The sequence below is a fragment of the Dermacentor albipictus genome, chromosome 9 (assembly GCF_038994185.2).
Source record: "Dermacentor albipictus isolate Rhodes 1998 colony chromosome 9, USDA_Dalb.pri_finalv2, whole genome shotgun sequence".
NCBI lineage: Eukaryota > Metazoa > Arthropoda > Arachnida > Ixodida > Ixodidae > Dermacentor > Dermacentor albipictus.
In genome coordinates this window covers 6,359,271-6,373,754 of record NC_091829.1, presented here as the reverse complement: position 1 = coordinate 6,373,754, position 14,484 = coordinate 6,359,271, and the positions used below count along the sequence as shown (strand labels likewise).

Sequence of the window (14,484 nt, the reverse complement as noted above, 5' to 3'; positions counted from 1 at the left end):
TATTGGAGGGTAGAAGAAACACAGGGACACAGACGCACGGTTACAGGTGAGGACGCAAGTCCCGGCATCGGCAAGTACGTGGCTCATGTTGATGCTCGCAGTGTGGAGCGAACGTCAACATCACTGCCGTAACATATCCCGCAAGGTTGGCACCGGCAATTTTTCTGTCGTTTAACACCGTGTCCTCGTCTCCTTATTTTGGACTGTCTGTGATCCTACAGCACCGCACTGAGAATTAGACGTATAAAAAAAGAAGAAAATATACAGGAACTATGGGCGATGATTGCCAATGTCAGCAAATAGCCGAACGCTTCTGTAGAAAGCTGCCCTCTTTATTGAAGGAACGATGAGCTTGGAGGCGTACATTTGTTGCAGTGAGGATATTTAGGCCACGTTTGTTGGTTCATTGCGTGATTCCGCAAGAGCCGTTAACCAGCACATCTGTAGAGACGGTGCAGCTGGTATCAGACTTGCACACGTTACAGAAAAAGATTACCGATAAACAATTACAATTACATCATTAAAAAATATAATTGACTACATAGACCAATTACTGCCCCTAAAAAGTATAATCTCCCCTGACATCAAAACAAAACCGTCGGTGAAAAACTCGGTCAACAAGGATTCCGCCGACAGCTGTTCGGGACCTAGAGCTAACGACGCTGCGTAGAAAATCAATAAAGCTCAGCTACAGTGCCATTGCGTGGAACAAAATGCAATTAATTTTAAATTCTGTAGTTTCACTAGCCAAAACCAAGATATGATTATGAAGTACGCCGTAGTGAGAGACTTCGGATCAATTTACACCACCTGGAGTTCTTTGACGTGCACCCTGCACACGGGCTTCCTTGCATTTCGCCCCCATCGAAATGCGGCCGCCGCGGACGGGATTCCCCTCCGCGCCCTTCGTGCATAGCAGCGCCAAATACCAAAGCCACTCCGGCGGGTGTACCAGAAAACATAAATACGGAAGGTGTGCGCGCCTGCACCCCGAACACACGCTCATACGTATCTACACATGCACGTTACGCATGTACGTTGAGTGGCATTGATTCTGCACGCGGGCCAGGGGCCCTATAACGTAAAACTATTCCAATATGTTTCTATTCCAATTTCCTGACGTCAAATTTGCGTAACCACCGACGCAAGCACCGGGTGGTCACTCATAGGGTTGTCTGAACAGACCAATCAAACGCTCTCCTCGTTCATAGGAGGTACCTCTTGTTTGCTTGAAAAACGAATAACATTGCCTACACTGAGCGGCTTGTTGTATCTAATTGGCTGACAAGAGGCGAGGAGAACGCTCAAGTGGAGAGGGATTCACTAGGGCAGAGCCAGTGCACTGAAAACCGATAACCGGATGAAGAGGGTGGTGCCGGCGTTTGCGATTGGTCGGCTTTCCCTTACTTAGCTTGTGGCGCCTGGTCGAAAATCGCGGCGGCATGCAACGGAAGCTTAACAATGAAGCTAAAATTGACCCTCAGCAAAGAAGAGTTGGCAGAATGAGGTAGTAAACGTGTCGAAAGTGCTTAAAAACGTTACACGGTCACGCAAGAAGTTTTATTATACGCAAATACACCCATGCTCTCCGGCAGGTGCGAATAGCCAGCGTCTCAGCGATCGGCGGCAGCTATCTTTTATTCCTTTCGGAACGGGGCAGCCTGCGGCTATTCCGAAAAAAATTCAGTTTTGTTCGGCATATTAATGCATCTTTACCGCGTACACGTCACTTTGACGCGGTGAGTTCGAGCGGTTTTGTGACGTCGCGTGACAGGTAGGTGAAGTGGGTGCAGCCCGAAAACTTTTTACCAATAGCCGAGGGCTAATGGCGAAAAGGGGTCGAATCAGAAATAACTGTTTTTTATTTTTCTGTCAAATCATGCATAATCAGTGTGCACACATCATATCAGATGGGGAGGTATTGCGGTTTTTGTAACGTCACGTGACAGACAGGTGAAATGGGGGGTGGTCGAAAAAAGTTTTTGACCAATCGCGGAGGGCTGATAGCAGAATTGGAATAGAAAAGTTTGGAATAGTTTTACGTTATAGCGCCCCAGGGTGCATACGCTCTCCCTTGTGTTGCTAGGCGCAGCGCATTGAATCCAACCAGTCTGGCTTGGCTTCGGTACACGTGACCATAAACCCTGTCTTGACGGCGTACGGCGTTCAAGCGCTCCCGAAAACGGCCGGTCGTCGGCCGCACAGTAAGCACGCTACATGATCTCGCGCTGGAGAAATATGGGAGAGGCCTTTGCCCTGCAGTGGGCGTAACCAGGCTGATGATGATGATGATGATGATCTCGCGCTGGTCTGTGCTCCTGAACCTCACGAACATTTATTTCAGCGCATCATCTTCTTGCGCCAGCGCAAAGGCACGTCCATACTAGCGGGAAATGGGATGCATGGGTGGATGGATGTTATGAGCGTCCCCTTTGGAACGGGGCGGTGGGTTGCGCCACCAAGCTCTTGCTATTGTACTGCCTAATGTCCTACCTAGGTAAAACAATAAAAAAGGAAACACAAAAACACTATGAACCACCACACCCAAATTTTCTGATCCCCTATTGCGAACTGTGCTTTTGTACGTCTCCGTTTTTTTGTCGTTTCCCTACTCTTCTTCCACCAACCCTCCAGGGAAAACGCGCGCGGCCCGTCCCAAGCGGAGATTCTCGGAGATATTTCGTGCGGCAGGCAGCTCGCCGCCGAGTGGGGATACCAGTCAGGAGCGGCCATTTCATGCACGTGGGCGAACGCGGCAGGGTGGTGGTGGTAGTAGAAACATTTAATTCAAGAAGTTAATAAGGGAGTTGCTTTCTGTGCGCATGAGTGGCAGCCCCTATTCCGGGACGCCATTGGAGATGGCCGCTGCCCGGGCGCGCGCCACCAAGGAACGTATTGAGCTTCCAAGGTAGAGCAGCCGAGCAGGTGCTCCTCCCAAGCCTCTCTAGTAGGGATGGGGAAAAGGGATGAGAAGGAAAGTTGAGTGGCGGGGCACGGAGCCACGACGTGAAAGGTATCAGCGAGGACCTGACAAGTCGTGCACGTGCCTGAGATTTCCGGCATGAAGTACCGGGCGACCGCTGGACTAAGGAAAGTATTGGTCTGAAGGCGGCATAGTAGTCGTTCGTCCGCTTTCGCGAAACCGCGTGCAGGGTCAGGGTGGAGTCGGCGCGAAGCGCGATAATAATCCAGAATATCGCTGTAGCGTGTGAGGCTCGAGCTGCCAGGATCCGACACAGGACATGAAGGGGCAGCGGCCCGGAGGAAAGAAGCGCGGGCACGGCATTCGCCGCCTCGTTGCCGGGAAGACCTGTGTGGCCTGAGGTTCAGACTATTCTGATGGAGTGAGGGTTGAAGCGCCAGGAGGCGGCCCGAAGTAGACTAGCCGCCAGCGGGGCGATGGAACCCTGGATGTATCGAGAACAGGCTGAGCGCCAATCTGCTAAGATAGTGCGAGTGGTGGGGTGGGAGGCGGCCAAAGTGATGGCAACCACCTCTGCATGAGTTACAGTGTCGGCTCTGAACGAGAGGCCATCGACGTGTTGACCCTCGGTGATCACAGCGGCCGTGAAGTGACCTGAGGGGGAACGGCCCGAGACGTCTACGTAGAATACGCCGGGGCGTTCGGAGAGGCGCGCCTGGAGGGCAGCGGCACGCGCTTGCCTGCGACCGGGGTGTTGTTCGGGATTCATGTTGCGAGGGAGTGGCTTCACCATGCATAGCTTCTGGTGCCAGAGTTCCGGTATCGGGGAGGGAGGGACAGGGTTAGAGATTGAGCTGAGACGAAGTCTGTGTAGCAGGCGGTGCCCGCAAGGCGTCTGCGACAGACGAGTGAGTTGATTGACGCGATGGGCTGGCGGTAGGCGATGGGCTGGCGGTAGGCGGGAGACTGATAGGAGTGCCGATTTGGATGGAAAACACTTTAGGCCGCAAGAAGGGGCGTAAGTGTCCACTAGAAGGGCCGCCTGTTGTAGGCTTTCCTCGATTTGAGCCGGAGAGCCGGTGTTGGTCCAAATTGTAATATCGTCAGCATAGAGCACATGGTGTGTCCCCTCGACCTTCTGCAGGAGGGAGGGGAGGTTCAGCATGGCCAAGTTGAAGAGTAGAGGTGACAAGACCGCTCCTTGAGGTGTACCCCGTGTGCCTAGTGGGTAAGGGCCGTGCTCGGTGGAATCGAGGCGGATGAAGGCGGGGCGATTAGAAAGAAAAGCGCGGATGTAGTCGAAAGTCCTCTGTCCGCAGTCTGTGGTGGAAACATGAGCGAGAATGCTACTGTGTTTGACATTCTGGAACGCGCCCCGAAGATCGAGAGCGAGAACGGCTTTGTCATTTTGGAGCATAGTAGAAGGCTCCGGCAGGGATGTATACCAGCCTCTCTCGCAGAGATTCCAGCTGGGAGCGAATCCTATTAGGATTGGGGCGGTCGTAGATGTAGGGAGTACCTTGGGACGACAGGGCTAGGCGAGCAGGATTTATTAGCAGTATTTACATTTTAAGCAAGATACATTGGCAGTCTAGCACGACTCCCATATGGAGCCCGCAAGACTAACATACAGCAAACAACTTACGAGCACACAGCTCACTAGTACATTTCGAGCATGACAACGAGCACTCAGCTCCCGACGACGAGCACTCCCTAGCAGCCGACAATTGCTGCTTATAAGCTCCTGATTCCAAGCGAACGGAAACGTTCGTCCAGTCATCGTTCGACGTCACCGTTCGACGTCACCATATATGACCCGCCATTTTGGAGGAGGCGGGCTCACATACCCGTGTCGCACACACACACAGGTGCAAATGGTCCGGAGCCGACTTCAGAGGGCTTCGTAGAAATCTGCTTTGTCCCGGGTGGCGCGGCCGAGTACCACATTCTTGAGCTGACTGCGCGCGCCACGTGGCTGCCGGTTATTCGCAGTTATCTCAAGTGTGCCCCGTCTGGTTGGATTGGAACACGTTCAGCGGGCTGAAAGCTGGCACGTTGTCACCCCGTACGGCCATTCCTAACAATCCACAATGTGCTTGCCGCTGTGGCATGGACGCCCGCCGGTATGGACATGCCAATGCTGACGCGTTTTCTCGCAAGCAAGCGCGGCACGAGATTGAACGGCGGCCACGCCTGTTCGCTTCGGCTGTTTGGCCCCGTCGCTGTGCGTTCGTACTTGTCCGAGCTGTTTCCCTCAGGCAAGCGCGAGATAAAACTTCTCCAATCAGCCCAATTTCAAGAATCAATTACGACGCACCGTCACGAAGCTGAGAGTAGCCACTAAGGGACACGCAGTGAAGTTGTGCTTGACCAAAACGACGTTAAAACTGCTGTCGCATATAGACACCTATGCTTAGAGGTGCGTTAACAACCTGGACCGCAATAAAACTATGCCGCTATAGTAATAGATTCGCGAAAAGCGATAAGCTAAATGCTTCTTGCCGTAAGGTTGCGATGTTGTGCACTGGCTCAAGGTGTCATGGCGATATCAGGCATTTTGTTAGCGAGCACGTGTGAAGGGTGTCCTGGAAGTGCTGCAGGCTCATCCGAGTGAGCTGTAACGTGTACGATTATATAGCCGAGATTCGTAGCTGCAACAGGGCTGAAACACTCCGTGGTTACAATTCGCAGTCCATCGTCTTGCTTATTTATGTAATATGTTGCTATGCTCACTCACGTACCGTGCCTATCGACGTAAGCGAACTTTCCCATTAAGCAGTATTCGTAGAAGGAAGGAAGGAAGGAAAAAACTGGCTGTGGCTTAGCTAAGGTTAAGCCCAGGATGCGAAGCATACTAGCCTTTATTTTAACGCGACAGCGTTAAGGAGCTCGTGTCGCAGAATAGCCGGTGTCGTCGGCGTCGGCTCAGGCGTGCGGCGCTTGCTCAGGCGCACATTTCGATGACCGCGCCGAACGCTGCATTGCTCGACGCTCACCGCGTCCGATGCGGGGCGCGTAGTCGCTGCGCCGTAGCAAAGCCACCTAGAAACAGTCTCTGTAGCACGCCGCAACCTTCCCTTCTCATTCCAACGAGCAGCTCTGTCTCCAGGAGGCATCTCACCTCGTGAGTGTCTAGCAGAGGCAAACGCAGCTGCTTATATACCGCCGCGACGCCGCGAGCGACGGCGCGAGTTGGAGCCCCGTTTCTCCTCTGTCGTGACGTCACGGTGTCACGTGGTCAGCCTTGAAGGCGACGCCGCGAGCGACGGCGCGAGTTGGAGCCCCATTTCTCCTCTGTCGTGACGTCACGGTGTCACCTGGTATTGAAGGCGATACCGCCGCGCCTGAGGAGCTGGGTTGAGCTCTAGTAATATGCTTCGCATAAAAGTGGAGAAGGAAAGGCAGGGAGGTTAACCAGTTTATCTTAACCGGTTTGCTACCCTACACATGGGAGAGGGATGGGGGTGATGAAAGATGGGAAAGGGGGAGACAGAGAGAAAGAGCACATAGCACAGCACACACATCCTCAGTTAGAGTTCCTCACTCTTGCGTTCTTGCGTGGTACGTGATATCACTGTCACAGCCACTTGTCCAATCCCGTCTCTTTCAAAAACCGAAATAGTCCCTTCGTCGCCTTCACCTGCAATGTCTTCTGTCGGCGGCATGCGAAAATCGTGTAGAGGGACAATGGTCTAGTGTCAAGGTGCGCTAGAACGGATGTCAGGGACTGTCGCTGCACATTATATTCAGGACAGTCGCACAGAATGTGTTCCAGCGTCTCCTCGCAAAGACAGGTATTGCGGAGAGCGTTGTCGGCCATTCCAATGCGGAATGAGTAAGATTTCGTGAAAGCCACCCCTAGCCATAAGCGATAAAGCATAGTCGCCTATCCTCGGCGTAGTCCAGTTGGCATATAGAGATGCATCAAAGAGGGCAGGTGGTATTGACGGTTGCTCTGGTTGGTCTGGCTGTTTGGTGCGCGCCATAGAAAGAGCATGATCTCCTGTGCAAGCACTCGAAGTCTGCTAGCTGCGTCGGATCGTGAAAGCGGTATGGCCTCTTCTTGTGCGTCTTCAAAAGCTGCCCGAGCGGCATTATCGGCGTCTTCATTTCCAGTGACGCCGCAGTGACTTAACTGGCAGTGTATTCGTAGAAAGTGAGTGAAAAAACAACAGACCCGACGAACGAGGCTGTTATCAGAACACTGTAAAATAAGATCTTACTTCTGTCTTAACTCCTTCATTTATTGTGATTTATTATTTATTATTTCGAAGTCCCTCACTACGGCGTGCCTCGTAATCAGATCGTCGTTTTGGCATGTAAGACCCCATAATTTAAATTTTTTAAAAAATTTTTAACGTACAGTGGGTTAACGAAATGGACCGCACATAAACTTGGGGACTCCACCTCAACAGGTATTCGTCGGGGAAGCAAAATGAGATTGGAAGCAAAGGAGCGAGGATAAGAAACAACGGCGAGCAGGGAAAGGGGGACAAAGCGAAAGTGAAAAGGGAAGAACTTGAGGTACCAGGAAGCAACTCGGGAGGAAAAGCGCGGTCACGTGGCGACAAGCAAATGAGGGGCTGGGCAGCATAAAAGTGAAGCGAAAGAAAAAAAAGAGAGAAGGTCCTAGACGACAATGGAGCGATGAAGCGGAAGCCGGAAAATACGGACGCTAAATATAGCCATTGTCCCGGCGACCGCATCTCCAGGTCAAGTGGAAAGAGTGTTAAAGCATAAGGGGGAGAGGGAGCGGGGATTCCTGCTCTCTGGGATGCGATAGACGAAGGGACAAAAAAGGCTGCGGCGTATTTTTAGCAACCACCGGTTGACCCGGGAACACGAAGAGATCCCATGCATCCGGGGGAAGTCGGACGGAGGAGCAACGGACGCTTGCCGCGGTGCTCAGGCGGCGCTTACGCAGTCGTTATCGTCTCGCGATTGCGTTCAACGACTACCGCCTTTCCACGCGGGTCCGCGAGAACCGGCGCTGACGATGAACCACTCACACCGTGCTCTGAACACACACGCCATGCCTTCGCGTTAGTGCACGCACACGCATGCAGAATCATGCTAAAAGCACACGCCGGCGATGATTTACACGTGAGTACTTAAGCTGGCGCGCATTGCGCGCGCGTACTAAACACGGACAACGCAAGTGCACAAGTATTCTTTCGTGCACGAATGCGCAAACACAACGTGCTCAGACTCGGGATTTAAGGGTTGTTCTGCATTGATCGCGGGAGCCCACTTACGCACGCACGCGGGGGAATGCGCGCTGGGGAATTAGGGACGCGCCCCCTGATCTCATCCCGGCTCGCGCTACGGCATTATTTATAAAGCTGTCACGGCGGTGTGCGAGGAGCCGCGGAACAAGAGATGCGGCAGGATATAAATTGACGTTTCAGGTGTAAGCCGCACGTGTATGACCTGGTGTGACCGACAGGAGATGCTGCAAGATGTGAGCAAAGGAGGAAAGAAGCATTGTGTGAGAGAGAGAGAGAGAGAGAGAGATGCGGAGCGAGCTCGAGCGCCCCAATCGGGCTCGAGTGGAGACAGTGAAGTTAAACGGGTGTTGAAGAAAATTCTGTGACATCGGAAGCAAGTGGTTGGTGCAAATATGAGCTATCCGAATTCCGAGTTAGCCTTATTCCGGACATCTTTCTACTCCTTTGTCCGCAAAGGCACGTCGTATGGACTATCACAATTGAACATGCGCTAACCCTACTTCATCGTATTCAAACCACAGCCCGCCAGCTGTAGTCGAACTCGTCTTCCGCGCACTAAGTGAATAGAATAGAATTAAGCAACAGACACAGAAAGCCAGTGCGCAAGCTCCGGACACAGCTCGGTGCCCCAACTGTCCAGAGTTAAGGGCAGATACAGAACACATTCTGTACTCATGTAACACTTCCATTACCTCTCCTTATTTTCCTTCCCCACCTTCCTGGAGTACTCGGCTTCACTCGGACTCGGCAGATCAACAACGGGCCTTGGAGGAGCAAGCGCTCTTCTTTACAGGGCCTTAGTGTTGGCCTTAAAGTTTTTTTCCTCCTCCTACTCCTCCCGACTGCTGGGGCAATCTGCGTCGACGTGTCGCACTATTTTCGTAACTTAGTGATGCAAGAGTAGACAGCGATGCCAGAGAAAAAAAATCCGAGGACACCTAAGCACTTCTTCTGAGGTGTGAATGCGAAAGCATTAATGTCCACTTGAACGCCGCTGAGCAAATACTCCTTCGAGCTCTGCCGTCCTCGCGGGCTGCTACAGATGCCGCCGGATTTTTCGGGACTCTGCGGCGATGATGGCTACAAGATGGCACCGGGGTAGCGCACGTCGTCTGTTCACCGATAACGCCACCGACACCATATATGGAAACAAAGCGCATCATGAGTCGCTGCACGAGCGGAGGTCTGTCTCCACCTGCTGCTGTGAACCGCGCCCACACGTCACCCATGTGCACGCGTTGCCTCACGCAATCTTCCGATCAGCAAGGCACTTCGCTCAGTTGGCAACGGTCCGCATAGATTGTCCGCGCATGCCAATATATCGCGAAATGAAAACACGTATAAGCTACGCTCAAATTTCGCAATAGGGAGTATCGCAATCGTCCGTGATTTTTTTTTACAGCGAAGCTGCATGTGGCTATAGTTTCCAGCGGATCGATGTCGGTTAACCAAGAAACGTGGGCCGATCCCGAAGATAGGGAAATACCGGGCCAACCCGCGGCGGTGGTGAAGCAGCTAGGCTTCAAACACTCCGCCAACTTGCAAAAATAAGTTTAATATCTTGGGTTCAAATACAACCCACATCAGATATTAAGCTGATACGAACAGATACTACACTTTGACCCGCGTTGGTCATGTCTACGTTCCCGACGCAATCCGTGGTGGCGGTCCCGTCGAAACATCACGCGTGCTGTTACGATCGGCCAGCGGATGCGGTGACTTTCTAGCCTCTCCTGCACCACTGCGCCCCCTCGGACAGACCTGCCGCGAGAATAAGGCGAGATACCGACGGTCGAGAAGACAACTAACGAGTTCTCGAAGAGTATGGAACTCCCATCACTGAAGCGGTGTACTGTGCCCCACCTACTTGTCGAGACTGGATTCAAGCACGAGAAGAAGAGCTGTAACTCATTGCTTATAGACCGGGATGACATCGCCAAATAGTGGAATCGCTACCTTCGTGAAGTGGAGCGCTACCGGCTGGGAGGCCGAAAGATCTTCCTCGACAAGACATGGGTGACGGCGGGACACACTCGGTCGATCGTGTGGACAGAAGCCGTGGTGCAGAAGTTCGGAGCAAATTGCCTGTCGACGGGTCTGAAGCAACCTTCTGGGAAAGGCCAGCGCCTGATTGTGACGCACATCGGCAGTGAGGAAGGCTTCGTCGACGGCTGCTTGGATGCACTCCGAGGCCGAAACACACGAAATGGACGGCAATTGCTTCGAGGGATGGTTCAATGTCATCCTGCAGGAGCTGCCACCTGGTAGCGTCATTGTTTAGGACAATGCACCTTACCATAACCGGCGAGAAGAGAAGTTGCGTATATACGACGGCCTGGTAGAAGGAAAAAATACAGGAGTGGCTCAAAAGCAAGAACATCGCCTACAGTGAAAGGATGGTGAAAATGCAGCTGCTTGAGTTGGTGGCATCTGTAAAGCCATGCTTTCTGAGCTACATCGTAGACAATGCAGCCGAAAGGGCTGGTTGCATTATACCCAGGCTTTACCTTGGCAAAGGTAAAAAATGCTGCGGACAACAGAGACTTCAGACATCTTGAGAGAATAAAATCAAGCACGTAACGGCGGGTGAGTGGAGAAAGAACGTTGCACCCCGTGATGGACTTGGAAGCAAAGTTCAGGCATGACATGTCTGAGAGTGACCACATCCAAGCCATCGTGATCCGGCTGGGTGAAGATGACGCCGAAGAAAGCGACTCCAACTCCTAGTTGTACGGCATTGAGACACTCGACAAAGCTTAACAGCGTCTTATTAACGAAACAAAAGCCCTCATAAGGGGTGTCAAAATTTTACCGGTGGGTTCGCAGAAGCAAACCGTTCTCCTGTGAGCTCTCAAATAAATATGCAGTTCATTTGGTGGCATATTCCTTTTATTAGAAGCTCCAGTCCAAAAAAGCAACGTCCTGCACAGATCATGCTGGCACAGATCATGCTGATCAAGTACTGGCACGGAAACATGCTTATATGCTCGAACATCTGAATCCAAACATAATTATTAATCCTGAATAACTACATGGGCCCAAAATGCTCATTCGGGCAGCCACTGTCCAGCTTGACAGGCCCTATGATGAAAAAGCAATGGTCAACGCGAAATTGACAGCCGCTGTTTGCAGCTTGCATGCCAAAGCACATTCAGGTGGTTGCATCGTTTATTTTGGTTATCTGGCTCATGGCAAGTAATGCGAATAAGGAAACAATTATAAAACATCATTAGCTCAGTGAGCCCCCTAATACTCATTTGGGCAGCCACTGTCGAGTTTGACAGGCCCCTTGGTGAAATAGCAGTAGTCTGGGGCACGCTTGAAAGTCACTTAGCATTGTGCACTTCAAATCGCAGCCATGTCATAGCCATTGCTTAATTTGTTTAACGCGAATGCAAGCACAATTATTAACTTCAGCTATCATTATTCAGCTTCAGCTATTATTATTCTGCTATCATTTTTTTGTACTGAATAATGGTGAGTAAAACTGAATGTGTTTTACTGAGGCACTTTGTTCATTGCACAGGTCGTAGGCAAAGCGACGGCAAGATTCAGACAACGAAATTGGTGAACTAATAAACGGTGAAAGTTGCAAAAGCTCTCAGTGCACTACTTTGCTGAGCTCTTCACTGAAAAATGCTTTTGTAAAGATGAAAGCGCCAGACAGGAAATGACACTCCATTGCACAATGTCATTCGTGTCAATTCGTGTCATTCGTGTCACTCTCAAGCAGGCGTTAAGCCCTCCCCATACGTGGGCCGATTCCAAAGATAATGCAATGCCGGGCCCACCCGCGGCGGAGACGAAGCAGGCGTTAAGCCCTCCCCATACGTAGGCCGATCCCAAAGATAGTGCAATGCCGGGCCCACCCGCGGCGGAGATGAAGCCGGCCTTAAGCCCTCCCCATGCGTAGGCCGATGCCAAAGATAATGCAATGCCGGGTCCACCCGCGGCGGAGATGAAGCAGGCGTTAAGCCCTCCCCATGCGTAGGCCGATGCCAAAGATAATGCAATGCCGGGTCCACCCGCGGCGGAGATGAAGCAGGCGTTAAGGGCCGATTTACGCTAGAGCCGCCCATGGCCGCAAGCCGCATCGCACGCGTGCGGTCGCGCGATAGATTGCACGTATCAAACACTTGTGCACAAATTTCGGTTTGCAATGTGTAAGGTATACACTGTGCACACAGTGTAAATGCTAATTTGTGCACAAGTGCTGGATACGTGCAATTTTTCGCGCGACCGCAGGCGTGCGGTGCGGCTTGCGGCGATGGGCGGCTCGAGCGTAAATCGGCCCTATAAGCACTCCCCATACGCGGGCCGATTCCGAAGATAATGCAATGCCGGGTCCACCCGCGGCGGAGATGAAGCACGGGTTAAGCACTCCCCATACGAGGGCCGATCCCGAAGATAATGCAATGCTGGGCCCACCCGCGGCGGAGATGAAGCAGGCGTTAAGCACTCCCCATACGCGGGCCGATCCCGAAGATAATGCAATGCCGGGTCCACCCGCGGCGGAGATGAAGCAGGCGTTAAGCACTCCCCATACGCGGGCCGATCCCGAAGATAATGCAATGCCGGGCCCACCTGCGGCGGAGATGAAGCAGGCGTTAAGCCCTCCCCATACGTGGGCCGATGCCAAAGACATATAGTGAAATGTCGGGCCGACCCACGGCGGAGGTGCAGTTGGCCATTAGGGGCCCACATAGACTGCTTCGCTGGTCATCCGTCTTCACAGAGTGGGAGGGCACTGCGTTTTTTTTTCTTACATTTCTTAGTCAGTGGAGTTTATTTTTGATGACTGGAATAGTCGGCCCTTCTGTGGCTTACTTCTTACGGTCTCATCACTTAATAAACAGCCTTCTTACTGGAGCAAGCTAAATGGCGCAACGGGAAATATATTTTTGCCTGTTTCGGTGGTGCTGGTGCTGGATTGTAGCAACACGCGGGTTTAGCCTGGCGACTGAAGTTGGCAATTGCCTTTTAAATACCTAATTACATGTATTATTACTTTTCATTCTGACAGCGACGACTCTGCCGGGAAGAAGACTAAATAAAGCTTTTTGGGACGTTGCAGTCAGGCCTTAAAAGTTAAAATTAAAAAATATTATCGCGCCTCGTAGTTATATATGATAGAATCATGAACTTATGTGCTCGGATACCAACAAATCGCGCGAACCACGTCCTTTCCTAACACTCAGCGCCATTTTTGTTCCATCGCGGATTTTCGGGCGTTGGGTGGCGACGACTCGGGATTCTACGGTAAGTTGCAATGACCTTCAACGGACACGGCGATGCGAGGCAAGAAGTACAGGAATATGCGAATGAATTTAGGTCACAAATCAAGACGATTATAATCTGTGGAGCTGCTGGTCATTGAAATGCTGCCCCCTCCACACGCACGCTTCCTCCTATGTACCAGCCTTCCTGTCAAAACCCTGTCACGCCTTCCCTTCTACCTGAAGAACATGAGTATACCACTGAGGCTTCGGCACAAATTGCACTGCTAGTTTAATGAGTCTACTCATTACTCTTTAGCGTGTAACTGGAGCCAGACGCGCGAAAGGTTAAACAAATGATCTTACGAAAAGTTTGCCTGATGCCGGATTTTCCTTCATCAATGACGTGACACGGTAGACTCGCTTTTCGCCGTTTACTGTCTCTCCCCTTTCTGTTTTTTTTTTCTGTGCCAACGAGTGCAACGTTCGTGAATGCCCCCGGTCATTAGTGCGGCCTAAGCGCCAAGTCCTGGGCGCCTACGCGTCGTGCAACGCGTGCAATTAACGAAGGATGCTCCTCGCTCGCTGAAGCACAAACAGGACACGATAAATAGGAGTGTGGATCCGAAAAGCAATTAGGAACAACACCGACTCAACAGCATACACACACGCACACACACACACACACACACACACACACACACACACACACACACACACACACACACACACACACACACACACACACACACACACACACACACACACACACACACACACACACCGCATGATTACGAAGATGTGAACAAATAAACAAAATTGCACAGAGGACGAGCTAAACGAGGCAAAAGTGATCATTGCTAGAGAAGAGGCGGATCCTCGTTCCACTATACGATCCGCGCTCCTGTTTAAGGAAAACAGATTACCGCTTGTTTTTCTGGGCAATCTCAAAATTTCGGTGCTCGGGGGATTAATAGTTTTTCAGAGGGGATAAAGCACGACTTAGACTTACGGCCAAGAACAAGTAGTGGAAGGGACTCAGTGGCCCTAGGGTGGAGGACAGCGGGAAGAAGTTTGCAGCATGCAGAGCTATGCAAATAACGACACCGCGCGCGGG

General features: G+C 51.8%; 1 protein-coding gene and 1 pseudogene across 2 annotated transcripts in view; both read right to left on the bottom strand.

Moving 5' to 3' along the window:
* Positions 1–14,484, bottom strand: part of Pka-C1 (Protein kinase, cAMP-dependent, catalytic subunit 1) — a 450,683-nt gene that overhangs the window by 315,295 nt on the left and 120,904 nt on the right. The gene's annotated exons all lie outside the window — the stretch shown is intronic.
* LOC135906144 (U2 spliceosomal RNA) lies at positions 9,604–9,807 on the bottom strand (annotated as a pseudogene).